This window comes from Fundulus heteroclitus, chromosome 9 (genome assembly GCF_011125445.2).
Source record: "Fundulus heteroclitus isolate FHET01 chromosome 9, MU-UCD_Fhet_4.1, whole genome shotgun sequence".
NCBI lineage: Eukaryota > Metazoa > Chordata > Actinopteri > Cyprinodontiformes > Fundulidae > Fundulus > Fundulus heteroclitus.
The window spans coordinates 22,712,381-22,729,193 of NC_046369.1; the positions used below are offsets into that span (position 1 = coordinate 22,712,381).

General features: G+C 37.4%; 1 protein-coding gene across 1 annotated transcript in view; it reads left to right on the top strand.

Moving 5' to 3' along the window:
* Nucleotides 1-16,813, top strand: part of LOC105936828 (guanine nucleotide-binding protein G(q) subunit alpha) — a 45,716-nt gene that overhangs the window by 11,897 nt on the left and 17,006 nt on the right. The gene's annotated exons all lie outside the window — the stretch shown is intronic.

Below are 16,813 nucleotides of genomic sequence, written 5' to 3' on the forward strand. Positions count from 1 at the left end.
TGCTCTACTTTCTTAGTCTTAGTGAGGACGTAGCTGCGCTATGCAACTCTTCGCCACGGGTATGCATCCAGAGACGCGGCGAAACAACGCACCTGCACACACCCCCGCCGGCAGCCGTGAAATAAAATCCTGGTGAGGTGTTGGATGTTTTGCACCTTCCCCCAAACATGTCAAAATCAGTCAACACAGCGTTCTCCTTTCATAAGTTGTATTTTCTAACGTTTGCTGTTTCTTTAAAGTGGTCTATACCGACAGACGGAGACGTAAAATCAACTACTGGTACGCTAGTCTGACGGGGTGTACCACACCGGATTGTTGTACTGAATTGGTCCACCATCATGGTTACAGTTTTAATGCTTAGCGCTGATGTTGACGCAGCGCGCCGCCACCTGTCCTCCTGCACCGCTGACTTCTGGTTAGTTGTTTCGCTTCGGATCTGCGCGGGATCTCTGCGGATGCACCTGTGATTTATGAATGGCCAGAGCCGGCTTTGACTGGGCTCGCCTTCGCAGGTTCATGACGCAAACGTTTTGCCAGAGTCTAATCCTCATTGTCCTATTTTATTCTTTGCAACGTCAATAGAGGCTTAATGAGTGTAAACAGAATCTGGATCGACTGGAGCCTCAGAACCTGGGGAACCGCAGGCTTTGGATAATTCATTGGCTCCAGTGGATCCCCAGCTCTCTGAGAGTCAAATGTGAGGCCACCTGAAGCCGAAAAACTTCAATAACCCAAACTACACACTTTAAGGTACGATTGGGGAAAATAATCTCCTTAACTGTTTTTATTGCTCCATTATTTAGCAGAGTTGTTAAAACATTTCAACTTCCTGTACATTTGCAGCTTGGGAAGTCTCTGGGTTTGAAGCCTTCCACCACAGTCCCTCTTATATTAGAATAAAATAAAAAGGTCCTTGGAGGGGAAATTAAGGTGTATCATTAGCAAATTTAAATTAATTAGTTTTAGAGAATTAACGTCACAAGCTGGGCCTTTCTATGTTTTTCTATTTCTTTTGAGTCAAAGCCGCAGATTGAGGTGATGCTGTTTCTAAAAGTTGTGCTTGGTTCTTGCTGCAACACATGCAGTTCTCCACTGATAATCTGATCATTTTCACCATATATGATATATGATTGTCTATTTTTTTTTTTTTTATGATTTAACAGGAAATGCACAAGCTCACAGCTGCAATATTTACCATAGACTATCTAGAGTCAACAATCCCATTGAAATCCAGCATGGACGTTTCTCAATAGTCCCGTTCGTTAATGTTAAGATATACTTTTCCCCAAACCAGCTATTCCCACCAATCATTTAGTTGTTTTCTAGATTTATGTGTTTGCAGTTCTTAACCCAAAAGCCTGGAAGATGAAATATTGAGGTTCATTTTGAGTTCTAAAGCCAAGACAGGCAGGTGTTTGTCATTATTCACCTTTTGTCGCGTTCCTGTGTTGGCTGAGCAAACTGAGGACGACACACCCAGAGTTTCGGTAGAAATAAAGCAGTCAGATCGACCGAGGGCTGCCCCGTCTCTACCGTGTCAGCGCCTGTCTGCTTCATTACGACACACTCGCCGTCGTTAAGAGCATGAATTATTAAAGCAGATCCCGCTGGTGGATATCTGAGATTTCAGGCGTGCAGCAGCGTCACATTAGTGGTTTCTTCAACATTTCATATTGGCTCTAAGTCAGACGAGTTGCATGTGGTGGTAAATATAGAGAGTGATGGGATCACATAAGTTTATTTAACACTTGGAGACACGGAGCAGCAATTTTGAAACTAAGATCTGAAATCCTTTCCTCGATATCTAGACAAACTCTGCTGATAATTTAATGGATAATAACTTTGTTGAAGTGCTGGGCAGCATTTTTCTTTTTTGTGGAAATGAATTGTGGGCTTCCCTTTAATGTACACAGAATAAACTCATTTACTTTTCATCTCCTACAGCCACATGTGAAAGTATTTTAGCAAACATTTAAGTAAGTGACGCTTCTTTTTAATAGCCAGTGATTTCTGTTTCTTATGGTAAAAAAATTATTTGGCTTTTCTCTGTTTGAAATAACGTAATGTCATAATAGATTTTTCTACAATGTTTATTAGGGCTGTGCATAAAAATCGATATAAAGATTAATATCGATATTTTTAAAAACGATTTAATATCGATATTCTGGCTTTCAATATCGATATACCTCCCAACCTCTAGGGGGCGTTTTTTTTTTTTTTTTTTTTTTTTTTTTTTTTTTTTTTTTTTCCCCAGTGTCCTGTCTAGCAATATGGCAATAGGAATTGATGTCTCAATGCCAGATAGAGCTCGACAGATTTTGCTTTTACAAGTGGAGCAAACGGCTTTCGCCATAGTGCTCCACTTGATTTATGCTTGTAAATAGCTTTATTATGATTCCTGCAAGGAGAATTTCAAATTATATGGACATGACAATGGGAGGGTAAAGGAAGAACAAAAAGTGAAAGAAGAAAAAAAAGAGTAGAGGTGAAAGAAAGAGGAGATAAAAGGGAGAGAATGATAAAACCTTCTTTGTCTGCTCCATCACCTGGAAAGAGACACAAAAAGAACAGCACAACCAACAGACATAAAGCAACAGATACACTCGAATAACACCTAGATGCCATTGCTAAATCATATATATTATTATGTAAGCTGACATGTGTAATGTGATATTTGAAAAAAGAAAGTGAAAGAACATAAATAAATAAATAAATAAATTACAAGATTACTGTATATAAGTGAACACTTAATACCTGGGACCCAGCACCTGTGGGAGATGTGAAAGTGCACTAGTTTAGGTGAAGATTATCCAGAAATAGCTTGATAGTGATTGTGGAGAACCGAAGACCCTAGGGGGCGTTATTACAGCGCAACCATTACAGTTCACAGCGAAGGAGAGCGAGTGAGACGAATTTGTGGAACGGCCGACAGGATTTTAGAAGCTCCTTTGACCCTAAAATCAGATGTTTGGGCACATTTTTGGTTTCTGTGACACGTTAAATGCATTGAAGCAAATGCACTTTATTTTCCTGTTAATATGTCTGTGATCAATAAATAGAACATAAACATAATATTTGGCTGATTTTGGTGATTGAATCACTGAGCATTAATTCAAAGTAATAAATATCGATATTGGAATCAAATCAAGCTGAGCTATGTATCGAGAATCGTATCGTGAGCTGTGTATCGAGAATCGTATCGAATCGGCTCATCCTAGATGATACCCAGCCCTAATGTTTATTAGTCTTGAAGTCAAAATAATAAACCTTTTTAAAATAAAGACGTCTGTTGTGGTGGTGGGCGATATGAACTTTAAATTTTATCATGATGTATTGTGGTACTATTGTGATAATGATAAAAGTGATGAAGACTATTTGCAGCTTCTTGCAGTCTTTCATTTAAATTACTATGTGGCTGTGATAGCATATCACAGCAACTATAGCCCCATGAACCCAAATAATGCCCTTAAAAAACATATTTAATAATGTAACATATGAGACATTAAAACAAAATCCTTTTCATCAGGACAGTAGTTACTAATGATTTTTATCACTAAACCGCACACAGTAACTTCATTTAATTTTATGAATTAATTTTTTTTATTGATTGGTTTTTAATGATTCTCTTTCATGAATCCAACAGTGAATAAAACATCGTAAGTACCACTACTGATAATAGTGGCAGTTTTTGGGATTTTCAGACGCCACTAATTGGAGTTTATTGTTAAGATAAACCCAAATTCTTATAGTCATGAGAAATTATTCACAATGATGATAAAATCATATGATAAAGACCCAAGCCTGCGTTGTTGTTTAGAAAAAGAACCATAGTCTGACTCTGTTCTTATTTGTCTCTGTAGGGATCTTGTTGGTTTCATTTTGCACCTGTTACGTGTTTGAGCCACTGGTACTTTTCGGTATAACCAGTCAGCGGTCCTAACAGATATGGTTATATATTGGCTCATTACAGCACTTTGTACCCGAGCTCACGCAGAAACTTTTCTACTGGTTCAGGGTGTTGGCCATTTGATATGTGCCGCCATCATGCTTATCTGTCGCCATGCTGTCTTGCAGCAGAGCGGTTATTAATGTGCATGCCTAGCAGATTGCAAACTGGCTATTGGAGCTACTAAATTATGAAAACTTTGAAGGTCAGAAAATGAGTGCTGGCCTTGCATGGGTAGTCATCTGTGTAGAACAGCAGCTGGCACTTAAAGCACTTCCAAGATAAACTGAGCAGTAGTCTGCATTGGACTGTACTCAATAATGCAGGGACAAATACAAAAAAAAGTATATCATGACAAAATGAAGTATTTATTTATTTTTTTACTTCAGAAAGTGAAACACTTATAGATTCATAGTTTAATATTCCGGGTCTTCTAATGTTGATGATTTTGCCTTACGGACTTGAAAAACCTCAAATTATGTGTCTCAGAAAAAAATGGATATTACGTCAATCCGGTTTAAGAAACATTTCTTTTTTAATGCATAAATATTACGGCTTACACTATGATGGGAAAGACTGCTGATTGGACAGATGTCCAGGAAGATACAATCATTGATACCCACCATAAGAAGGGAGGGCCACAAAAGGTCACTGCTGAAGAAGCCCGTTGTTCAGAGTGCTGTGAACAACTAGTAAGGATATTCATAGAAAGTTGAATGGAAGGCGAAAGTTTGGTAGGAAAAGGTTCAACAGCGATGACTGCATCCATCTGCCTTGAAAGTTTGAATGCTTGATGCCTTCTTCAAGCTGGACTTCATAAACGCCTCAGAAGAGCCTCCATATGGATGCAAGAACTCATGCTAAAGGAGCTGCGACCAAGTATGGAGCCCATTGAATTTACCATAATCTTCAGAAGCCTGACATTTCTGTTATAATATCCTTTATTATTGATTTTTCTGAAATATTATCTGTTTTCTGAGATGCGGGTTTTCATTTTCTGTAAGCTATGAAAGTTGCGAAACATTTCACTGTTTGGTGAATCTATAAATTGGTTACCGTTTTTGAAACGAGGAGTGACCAATGGCGAACCTTTTCACCACATTCAAATATTTTGAGACGTGCCTGGACTACATATGCAGACAATGCCGTTGCAGGATATTCAAAGATGCAAGAATGCAGTGAATCCAAGCAGGTATAATGGTTTTTCAGAAACATTTAGTGTAAACTTTTTTCCGTTTAAATACTTAACATTTCATTTTCCTTTTTACTACTAAGAAGTTGGAATTTGTAATTATTACACAAAGGAATAATGATTAAATATTTTTGCTTTTAATTATTAAACAGCATTTGCAGTTTTTAATCTGTTGCTATGATGATAAATAATAACGACCCATCAGATTAGAAAGTATGACTTTGTAAAACTAATGTGCCTGAGGTGCATGGCATAGAAAATATGGAGTATTTTCAAGTTACCGTGATAGATATCCTGTATTTTATTTAGGATCATTAGGGTCTGTACAAAGTTACTATTTGACTTCTACCAACAACGTTGAATTAATGGCATATCTAAGACTTTCTTAATGTGCATTTCTGCTAGAAGTTGCTCTCTGTAAAATCAGTTCAGTCTGACGCTAATCTCGGGCTATGCAGGGGTATACTTGAGGCTTGACCACTTTCTTAAAAACCTTTTTTAGTTGAGTAGCTTGTACAACAGAAACCTTTTCTGTACATCAAGCAGTTTGATGAAATGGGAACCTGAAAAGTTAAATTAACATCTTAATCCTTTAGAAGGAAAAGTATGCCAGGAATTTTCTCAAAACTGGAAAAGGGATCCTGCACATAAACACCCCCTCCTCCTTTCTCAGTCTTGTTCTCTCGCAGTCCATACTTCAAGAAATTCAGCAGGAACTGCTTGGCTCTTTCCTCCCCCTTTCTTTTTGTCTACAGTCTCTTTTTAAAGTGAATGTTAAAATGTGTTTTTTGTCTTTAGTTGAATTGGATCGGTTCGTAGATGTGCCATTACATTGAATCAGTGCAGCGGGTGTTGAGAAAGCGTCCAAGAGACATTTTAAGGTTTTTATTTTACTTAGAAAAACGTGACTTTTTTTTGCCCATGTAACTCGGTAATGCCATGTTGCATTAATAAAATGTACTTAAGTAAAATTAAGAATAAATTAGCTTTTAAATTGTTGTAGTGCTGACCATCATTATAATCAGTTGATTACACCTGAAGATAAAAAGGTGAGCGGGTTGATCATTTTATTCAATAATTAATTAGGCAATTATTTATTTAACTTGATATGGCAGCTAAAGAAGACGTCTAATGATGACTCTATAAAGAACACTTCTGGTTTCTTTCTTTATCTTGCAAATACTTGTGTTTTAAAGAGTGACAGGTTGAGCCGACAACTTATCTTCAAGTTCAAACAAGTCTGATTATAATCCACGTGTTTTGTTTTTTTTGTTGTTTTTTTTCCTTATAATCCACGTGTTTGCAGTTTGGTTCAGTACGTTAAATAAACCCTACTACTACAAGAAAGTATTTTCTTTTAGCTACCAGTGGGAAGAAGACAGAGCAAGAATGTGATGGAGGAAAAAGCAGAGACAATGGCTGAAAATAACTGAGTTAAAAATGCTGTAGTGGGATGCTACCATTACATGGTCATACTCAAACATCTTACATTTAATTTTTCTTGAGGGGTATGTGTTTTTGTAAAGGGTACTAAAAGTAAGTACAATTCTCTTGAAATTAGTGTATTTCTCCTTGATTTGAGCAGGTAAATTAGATGGTCTGCCAAAGGAATGAGTATTTTTACGCCTAAAATAACATAGAGTGCACTTGAAATACGATGATTGATGAATTGTTCCTATTTTAAGTTCAAAAATCTTATTCCATTGGCAGATCATCTTATTTACCTACTCAAATTAAGGGCAAATGCACTCGAAGAAAATGTTGCGTAATTCTAGTTCCCTTCTTGCAGTGGTCAAGAAAGATTAAGCTTATATCTCATTGTTTAGTTTAATGTTGGGTCCCTTATTATTGTGGGCCAGTTGACTGCAATGAAATAACACATTTTGACCCCCTTACCAAATCAAAATAACAATTTGACTTCTTGCCGGTAGATACTATATATCAAACTGGTATAGAACCCAGTTTCCTTACAGGAGACAATAATAAGAATATAGAGACTTTGAGTTGTTGTCAAAGACTGTGGCAGATGGCTACATTTAGTAAAATTCAAGCAGAAGATAACCAAAACTCAAAGGTATGAAAAGGTGAAGGGATGACATGACAACTCCCCAGGTTTAACCTTCCTGTTATTTCCTTTGGCCCAACACAGACGTAGTGGTTTCCTTAGAAGTTTCTTGATATATATATTTTTTTAATTTTTAGAATAATTTGTGATATTTGTTGTAACACATCAGGATATTGAGTGTTTCTAATATTGTCTGCAAAAAGTTTTTTTTTTTTTTTTATTTTCAGCTCATTTACACAGCAAAATCTCGTAGATTGGGTACTATCGGGGAATTGTTGCGATTAACGTTGCCACATTCTACAGTTTGTCAGATGAACCGGACCTGTTGAATAGCGTATTTCCCCGCTTCCTTCGAGTTGGCGCTCAGTGTCCCATCAATAGCATTAGTTTGTCATTCAAAGAAAACTTGTTCTTTTTGTCTCCTGAATGGCCACTTTTCCGAAGAATGTTGCATATCTTTAAATCTCATTGGTTAAGTTTGTGTTCACCATTGCTCAGTTGTACGGCTGAATCCCACAGCCTCAGTGTTCCTCAGGAAATGTTATTGTTGATGTGAGTACTTACCAGCAGCTTTAATATACTTACATTTGACCACATCTTCATCAGAGCTTTTAATTTATTCTCTCTCCTCATGGAGAACCATCTCTCTGGCAATCTTGCAACTAGCGCTTTGGTTTCATTTACCCAGAATGCAGTGTGCTGTAGACTGTTTCCTGTGCTTGGTTCACTTGAAGCGTCCCAAGACCTATGGTGTTAGGCGGACCGGGGTTTAGTTAATTGTTCCGTGCTGAAGTTCGATGGCACGTCGCGCCCACCCGAGCAGACTGTCGAAGCAATCGTGCTACATTTCAAGTCGATAAGGATGGTATAAATTGCGCCCATGGAATTTATACCCATTAAGTTTTTTAAGGGCCTGTATCATGCAAAATCAACAATACTGCAAAAAGTGAACTAAAGGGAAGTAAAATCTTCTTGAAACGAGTGCATTTGTCCTTGATTTGAGCAGGCAAAATACTCTTTCTATTGGCAGATAATCTTATTTACCTACTCAAATAAAGGACAAATACTCATTTCAAGAAAACCTTACTTTTATTTCCCTTTTTGCAGTGAACTGTCTTTCTTCCAGGTTGGAAAACTAGGACCAGAGAATAACGTATGTTTCAGAACTAATACAAATGCATAAAAATACTCCATAGTGCCAAAGGTAACATTTCATATATGCTTATAGTTGACTTTGAAAGGCTTAAAAAAGCATGATATAGAACCTTAAAAATGATTCCTCCATAAATGCACTACCTCTGTTAAGTTGGTCTCTGGCTCAGCAGAAGCTGTAGACTCTAATGTGACCCTTTACAAAGTCCCATCAAGACTTTTTATTTTTTTGTTGGAGAAAGCAGTTTAAATTCCTAAAATAATTTCTGGAAAAGTTCCCACAAATGGCCACTCAGCAACAATGCAGTTTTTCTCCATCCACTCGGGACTCCAGCTGTGCCATCTGACCCAACTCTGGGCTGTTTAATTATTGCAGTAATTAAAAACTCTTTGGACATCCCTTCCTGTTTGATGTGCTTGGATAGGTTTCTAAGGAATAATTTACTCAAGCTGATGTTCTCTTCCTATTTGCCACACTTTGTGCCTCCTTTTTGACCTTTTTGTATATTTTGCACTTATTTTCTCATTGTGTTGATGCTGAACTTTGGGAGTTATTTGTTTTGCTGAAATACTAATATTTAACACAGGTTAGTCCTTTTTAGATGAGTTATTGTGAATTGGCTACATGACCTGTATTTTTTTCTATAGTTATTTCATAATCTTTTACAAAGAGCAACAAGCTGTATTAAATCTGAAATATATTCTGTCGATAAAGACACTTCTAATCTGTTGTTTTTGTGCCTTTTTAATATCATTTTAGCTGATTATGTTGATTTATTAGCATGTTTAATCCAATCTTGATAAATATAGCTGCATGTCATGCAACAGCCTTCCTTTGCAGCTAGTTGTAATTTCTTAAAATTGATTATGAAATCTTGTACATAATCCAGGCCACATATATAACAAATTATTTAAAGGGCAAAGCAACATAAAACAAGTACACTGCAAAAACTGAACTAAAAATAAGTTAGATGTTCTTAAAAGTTGTGCATTTTTTCTTGATTTAAGCAGGTAAATAAGATCTGCCAATTGAATAAGATTTTTGCCCTTAAAATAGGAACAATTAATCTCCATCTTATTTTAAGTGAAGTATATCTAGGCAAGGCAAGGCAGATTTATTTATATAGCACAATTCAGTACAAAGACAATGCAAAGTGCTTTACATGATTAAAATATAGCAAAATAAAGCAGAATAAAAGCAAGTAGGAATAAATGTAGATAGAAAAAAAGAACAAAAAAAGTGGTGATTCAGTTAACTAGAACAGTTGAAGGCAATCTTAAACAAACGTGTTTTTAATCTTGATTTAAAAGATCTCAGGTTTTCCGCACCTTTACAATTTTCTGGAAGTTTGTTCCAGATAAGTGGAGCATAGGAACTAAATGCTGCTTCTCCTTGTTTAGTTCTGGTTCTAGGTATGCAGAGCAGGCTGGAGCCAGAAGACCTTAGTGGTCTGGAGGGTTGATACACTGATAACAAGTCTGTGATGTATTTAGGTGCTAAGCCATTCAGGGATTTATAGACTAACAGAAGTATTTTAAAGTCTATTCTCTGAGATACAGGGAGCCAGTGTAAGGACTTTAGAACTGGGGTTATGTGCTCTACTTTCTTAGTCTTAGTGAGGACACGGGCAGCAGCGTTCTGGATCAGCTGCATCTAATCATCTTATTTTAAGGGTCAAAATACTCATCCCGTTGGCAGATAATCTTATTTACCTGCTCAAACCTAGGACATAAACACAAATTTTAAGAACATTTATTTATTTTTAGATCCGTTTTTGCAGTGTACAAATGACCACATAGGATTTCTGTAAGATGCACCATATAGTTGTGGTCCATAAGTTACTTTTTCTTGCAAGGGTGCTTTTTACAATGCAACACTGCCTAAGAAAGTAAAACTCTGACTCTTAATTTTAGAAATAGGTTCTCTAATAAAGCCTCAAATCTTAGGTGTTCAATTGTAAAGTTCCCAGAGTCTTCACAGTGCTCTTTTTAGGTTGGCCGTAGAAATGACGGATGAGGAAAGAAACAAAAACCTGTATAATGGGTTTCCCCAGCTGCCATCGGTTGCTGCTGTCTGACTGGAGAGGACTGGTTGAAGATGGTTTTGGGCAAAACAGAAATCAAATCAAAGACTCGACTCTCTGGATGCAAGCTGAGGCCCATCAACTGCCGTCTTTCTGCCTCATTTTTAGAAGTACAGTGATGGAGTTGCTATGGGAACAAGCCGTTAGCCCTCAGGAGTCGCTCCAATGAGCGTACAGTTGCTTATTCATTACAAATGCGTCTGCTTGCTACTTCAGGCAGGCAGCAGGTATGTTGAGTCAAACTGGTCATACATGCATAACTGAGATACACTGGAAGTTAAACCCTGGTCCATGCAGGGTGGAAAACATCCTTCTCATCCAAACAGGCTCTCTCAGATGACAGTGATGAAGGTAGAAACAAACTGTATGCAGATGCATGTGGAGGCTTGGTTTGATATTAAAATGGCGGAGCGTTCAATGAATTTCCAAATCCCGGCATAGTCTGAAAAGGGACTTTTTTCACTCTGTAAAATGAACTTTTTTGGTCTTGAATTCTGTTGTCTAATTAATTTTGAAATTAATCTGGATTCACACATATTCCCTCATGTCCTCTTTTCAACTAATTGCATAATTCTGATTAAGGATAATATATAGATTCCCTGTTTTCTGATTTCCTCTGTCCCTTACATCCCACTGGCACGTCCCTCATCAATTGAGCTCTTTAACCAGATAGAAAGTAGGCTCTCTCTAGTAGTGTCTGAAAAATCGCAGTTTGTGGCCCAGACCTAAAGACCTCTATCTGAAAATGAAACTCCGATGTTGCCCAACCTGCTTTCCTCAGGTAAGGATCCTGTTGGGTTACAGCTGAAGAGGCGTGCGTGGCACTCCCTCACTGTACACTCCACTATCGCTTTATATCCATGGAAGACATTTTAACGGCTTCCTCTGGGGATTACCAGTTTTATTACTTAGCACAGCACATATCTGTTCAGCCACGGCGGTTGTTCTGCAGAAGATTGGCTCCAACAAGTGTTTAATTTTATGCAAAGATGGACTGATGATGACTCGTAGCATTTTTCACATCCTGATTTTTGTTTTTTCTGATTGGGACATTTAACTAATGGCAAACGGAACTACATTCTTGGTAAAACCTTAAGGTAAAAATTTAGATTTAGTCATGTTCTGGGTTTGTTTAGAACCTGTTTTTATCCTAGCGGTAAGGCAAGTTTATTTATTTAGCACTTCTCACTAACATGATTCGAAGTGCTGAACGTTGCTGTTGGGGTTGCAGCTTTTAATAAAGCGGACACTAGTTTTTTTTTTTTTTTTTAAGTTAACAGCTGGTAATACTCTGTTTCGAGCTAAAGCAAAACCATCTTCTAGTTTTCCACACCTGATGGATATTTCAACACCTTCAAACAAAGATGTCTACCCTGGCATAAGCAAAGGTTTATTAGCTCAAAGTTGCTGTTGTAAAACAAAATGTTCCAGACAGGGTTTTACTTATTTTTTTTTACAAAACAGTTATTTAGTACTTTTGGGAGAGTTTGTTGGAAACGACGATCCTAAATTTTTCCTATAGAAAGTGTGCTAGTCTCATGGCCTGGAAGTACAAAAACATATTTTAATTGCATAAATCATGTGTGAAAGGATCCTAATTAGAAATTCATTCAGATATTTAAAAAAAAGTTATGAACATAACTTAAAGGAGCATTGTGCAAGTTCCAAGATTTTTTGTATACATCTGCAACTCGTCGCCCCCAGTGGCGACGAGTTGAAATTACACCAGTGTTTTGCACATGCATGGGAGAAGAGCAAAAGCATCTGCCACTGCAACTGCACAGGTCTTGTTTAGAGGCGTGTGTCTTCTGAGGTAGAAAAAATATAAACATTGAAGTTAGCCCGTGTTTTCTCACTAATGCATCGACTACGACAGAAACTCAACAAAGCACCAGGGTGAACAAGAGCATGTTGCGCGTCACACCCAGATGATACGAACAGACTGATTCTGTCATGAACTAATGGAGATTATAGAGACAACTGTGGTAAATGGAGCAAAGCTTATAAAGGCAATTATAAGGTCACATATCGGAAAGAAAATTAATATCTAACGTCAAAGATTGCATTATGCACATTTAGGGCCCGAAACTAATAATACAACAACCTTTCTGAAAATATTCTTCGGTTTTGGGGCCGTTTGCTGTAATTAGTTTGATATAGTTTTTTACACCGTTCAGTTAGTTTATTTATTATGTGCCATATACCATAAAGGTGCCCAGCCCTCATGGGCTTATAAAACATGTAATCATATTCAAAAATGCAGAAAGAGATAAATATCAACATCCTTCATCAAACATAAAGTTTCCTTTTTCAGAGATGCTAGGCTTTCACACCATGTTTAAGCCTACTGAAAACATAATTCTTAAACAAATACTGCGGCTTATCTTCACCACACTTATTAAACAAATCTGGACAAACTAATTAGTAAATTCTGTGCAGATTGTTTCTGTATGCACAAAATGTTGCCGGAAGCTTACTATCCTATAATGTCTGTTTAAACAACAAACATACATCAAGTAAACATCTGTACAAATTAGGAGTAAACGGATTTCCAACATCTTCAATAGCTGTACGTTTTGAAGTTATGACGGACGGTAAAGGGAAATCAATACACGATAAAGTTCAGTGGATTCAATTCAACTAAATGTTATTTATGTAGCACCAATTAATTAAACATGTCATCTCAAGGCACTTTACAAAGTCAAATTCAATCAGATTATACAGAGTGGGTCAGATTATACAGATTGGTAAAAAAAAATTCCTATATAAGGGAACCCAGTTGATTGCATCAAAGTCCCGACAAGGAGCGTTCACTCCTGGAGAACCGTAGAGCCACAGGAAGAGTCATCTGCATTGTACATGGCTTTGCAGCAATCCCTCATACTGAGCAAGCATGAAGCGACAGCGGAAAGAAAAAACTCCCTATTAACAGGAAGGAAAACCTCCAGCAGAACCGGGCTCAGTATGAACGGTCATCTGCCTCGACCGACTGGGGTTACAGAAGCAGTGGTGGAGAAAGTACTCATACAATGTACTTGAGTAAATTTTTGTCTGCGTATTTGTACTTTTACTTAAGTAAAAGTCAAAGTACCACATTATTATTTTACTTAAGTAAAAGTAAGAAAGTACATGCTTTTAAAACTACTTAAGTATTAAAAGTAAAAGTACTTGCCAACGTTTCCAACCAGAACGCGCGATGACGTAAAAAACGCGCGCTCGCGTAAAATACAAGTTGGAACTGCACGTTATTGTACGGACGATAATATGCCTAATCGGCTTGTCATACAGGCAACAACTCCTCGCCGCTTCGCCTAAGCAAATTCCAGCGGGAAACACTGCCATATTCTAATCTATTGAATATGACTGTAACTGTTACATGGAGATTATTTTAATGGCGCTAACATTTATTTAATAACCAGGACGTGAAGGAGTTTAGCGTCAACTTATTGCTTTCGGGGAAGGCAAAGGCGGCATTGGAATCTCCAGGAAGCGTTTTTTGACCCAGTTATTTCAAAGAAATCTTTTAAATAAGGCCATGGGGCAGGTCTTCTGGAGGATGACTATCCTTGGACTCCATTCTGGGAGTTAATGATTCTGCAGGTCCTGCGTACTGTGCTGCTCTTCTTGAGGGAGGACCTATTGGTTATTTCCCGCTTTGGATTGGTTCAGCGGACTGATTCTGCTCTCGCCATTGGATACTTTCAAACTAACGAACAAATCAAAAAACCGAAATGCCTCTTGGATGTAACGAGTAACGAAACGCTGTATAGAAATGTAGTGAAGTAGAAAGTACAGATACTTACTGTTAAATGTAGTGGAGTAAAAGTAGAAAGTATCCATTATTAAATCTACTTAAGTAAAGTACAGATACACGGAAATTGTACTTAAGTACAGTAACGAAGTACTTGTACTTTGTTACTTCCCACCACTTTACAGAAGACAGAGCAGAGACACAACAAGAGAGACAAAAAAGCACAGAAGAACACATTGATCTAGTAATCTGTTCTACATTAGATGGTAATAACGGGTGATCTGTTCCCTGGATGATGTCACAGTTAACAGAACGCCAGACCAGGTGTACCTACTATGAAGATAAAAGAGAGAACAAAACGCTGAAATGACAAGTCATTTCAATGCAATGCAATGCAAAACTGGAGAACAGTAGAACTCAAAGTGAGAAAAATAGGCCCTGATGTCCTCCAGTAGCCTAAGCCTATAGAAGCATAACTATAGAGGTAGCTCAGGGTAACACGAGCCACTCTAACTATAAGCTTTGTCAAAAAGGAAAATTTTAAGATTAGTCTTAAAAGTAGACTGGGTGTCTGCCTCGCAAAAAAAAAAAAAGAAAAGTTGCCTCTCTAGATTAGGGCTGCACAACATATCAGAAATAAACCTTCTTTGCGATGTCAGTGTGTGCAATATTAATATCACAAGGAACTGGAGTGCAAAAATATTGCATTTAAAATAAAAATTCTCAGGGTTTGATACTTTCTGTGACAATAATATATTTTGCCTCTTGCATCACATCTTTGCAGCAGATACCAAACACTTGACACAGATAATCCAGCAAAAGCTGAAGAGAACAGAAAGAGAAAGTTGTAATCATCGTAACGAGAAGTGAGGACAATGTGGAATTATCGAAAGTCAACAGCCTCATTGCAATATTTAAGAAAAGGATCACCTTCGCATTATTCACATTCAGATGTAACCTTGTTACAAAATTTCACACTTGTGTTGTGATGCATTCTTTCTCGCTAGCTGTGTAGTTTGACAGTTCAGTGATGAAATATTAGAGCCCAAAGGCATCAAATGTGGAACCTGACCAGGTTTAGCACTGGGACCTACACTATTTAATTATATATTATTTATCATTTACAATCATTACATTACCATTACATTACAAAAATGGAAAGTATACAGAAGCATTGCAGTTTCAAAAAAGCTTAGAATGTGTTTCATTGATTAGTCCTCAATATTTTATACCGTCTATTGTCCTTTTAGCATTCAGTATTTGATTTAATGTCAAAGTTTTGTGAAAAAACTAAAGGTTTTAAACCTAGACATGAATACTGCCATGTTTTTTTAAATGACTTGAATAAACTAAATATAATCTGAATCAAACTGTCTTTTTTTATGTACAACCTAAGCATTGGCACTATCTGTGTGATAAGTGTGGTATTTTGGAAGAGAGCTTTAATTTTAATAATTAGTTTTTCTGTCAAAAGGAGATCAGTAAAGATGAGCTGCAGTGTCACTAAATACTAAGAAGAATTGTAAATATGTTTTGTAGAAAGACAATCAATACGTTTTTCAAAAACAATTCAGTTGCAGCCCTAGGTGAGCTAAACAAAGGGTGTATTCATACCTGCCACATTTGCTTCTCTTTAAACGGACCAGAGTTTGTTTCCCCCTTGGTCTGGACTTTTTGTGCGGATATGAATACACTGAAGCGAATCCTGGTCCGCACCAAGACTCTCTTTTTCAGGCGGTGTTGATCCGCTTCCAAACGCAGTGTGGAGCTGTTCCTATGAAACAGAATTGATCCCACCCACCTACAGAAATCATACGTTTCTTTGGACTAAACAAGCCACCGTAGCATAGGGGTGTGCAAAATAATCGTCATGACGATGCGTCGCGATTCTAATTTTCGCAATCTACTGCATCAATCCTTGACGCCAAGTATCGATTATTAATTTAAAAAAAATTAAGAAATAAAATTGCATGAATGGTTGGCAAACATCAGCCAAAAACAAGTGGAATACAACTTCATTGGTTTAAAGGACCACTGAGGCCATGTAAATGACACTGATTATCCTTTATTTTGTTATTTTAAGTTTTATAAATCCTAAGCACTTTTTGTCAGTGTGTCCACTCCAGTAATAGTAATATATGTTTTCATGGCAATACCTCCAAAAGTCGTTTTAATAAATACATCTATGTATGAATTCAGTTGCTTTGAGTTATGTATCAATTGAAGACACTACCCAGATCATACACAGCCAGTCAGCCACTGGTAATGGCTGTATTTTTTTTTCTACCAGTGTTCAGTGAAAATATCGCAATAATTCACGTATCGTCATACATCGTGATAGAATTGGATCGTTGCATGTGAATCGTGATTTGAAGCGAATCGTGACTTCTTTGGCAATACCAACCCCTACCGTAGCACCGAACGGAGTACTGGTTGCTTAGCAACACTGCTGCCAGCTTGCTGTAGGACGCATGTCTGACGCCGTTCTAAAACTGGAAGTAAAATATTCTCTAAACTTGGGTTGAATGAGCTGCTCTCGACACAATGATTTGTCAGCTGTAACCACAGCACAAATATGTAAGATAGAGGTGCTGCACGAACAAGTTCCACGGTACTTTTCCTC